Source organism: Dipodascopsis tothii, assembly GCF_038497935.1.
Source record: "Dipodascopsis tothii strain CBS 759.85 unplaced genomic scaffold V1510scaffold_64, whole genome shotgun sequence".
NCBI classification, from domain to species: domain Eukaryota; kingdom Fungi; phylum Ascomycota; class Lipomycetes; order Lipomycetales; family Lipomycetaceae; genus Neoaidaea; species Neoaidaea tothii.
In genome coordinates this window covers 12,309-13,351 of record NW_027118048.1, presented here as the reverse complement: position 1 = coordinate 13,351, position 1,043 = coordinate 12,309, and positions in this window count along the sequence as shown.

Below are 1,043 nucleotides of genomic sequence, written 5' to 3'. Positions count from 1 at the left end.
CCGCACCTTCTTCTCGGCCGAGAGCGGCCCCAGGAGGAACCCTGTCGCGGCCGCGGGGCGCCCCCCCCCCCCCCCCCCCCCCCCCCCCCCCCGCCCCCCCCCCGCCGCCGCCCCCCCGGCCCGCCCGCGGCGGCCCCGCCCCCGGCCGCGACTCCGTCGAGGGTAGCTGCCTTCGGCAGGCATATAGCCGCCCGCAGGGCGTACCCTCGACGGAGTCGCCGCCGGAGGCTCGTGACCGCCACGACCCAAGGCATATAGCCGCCCGCAGGCGCACCCTGCGCCGTCTCCAGTGAGCCCGGAAGGCGGCTCCGGCTATGCGCGGCTATGCGCCTGTCCGAACGCAGCCACTCGGCACCGCGGAGCGCGCCCGCTGAAGCCCGCGGCAATCCCGGCAACAGCGGCCGCAGTAGCGTGGCCTGGCGGCCGCATGCGGCTACGCGTTCCTGCGCGAGTCCATGTGGCCGTCCTAGGCGCGGCCGGCCGGCTGCCGTGTGGCTGCCGCGACGACTGCCGATCTGTCCGAGGCGGCTGTATGCGGCGACGCGCCCTGGCTCGTGGCCGTGCAAGGAGCCTCCGGCGGCGAATCTGTGGGGGTGCGCCTGCGGGCGGCTACATGCCTCGGGGCTCGGCCGTGGCAGTGCGCGAGCCTCCGGCGGCGACTCCGTCGAGGGTGCGCCCTGCGGGCGGCTATATGCCTGCCGAAGGCAGCTACCCCCGACGGAGTCGCCGCCGGAGGCACACCACCACGGCGACTCCGTCGAGGGTACACCTGCGGGCGGCGCCTACGTCCGAAGGGCAGGCAGCTCCGACCGGCGGTGCCGGGGTCGGGTGGCGGTCCTGCCGGCGGCTATATGCGGCTAATGCCTCTCCCAGCTGGTCGTTCGACCGCGTCGTTGCGCTCGGTGGCTGTGCACAGCCTCCGGCGGCGAACGCCGAGTGTGGGCCCTCGGGCGGCCGTCTCTGCAGGGCAGGTGCTCGACGGAGTCGCCGCTGGAGGCTCGTTGCACCGCCACGCTAGGCATATAGCCGCCCGCAGGGCCACC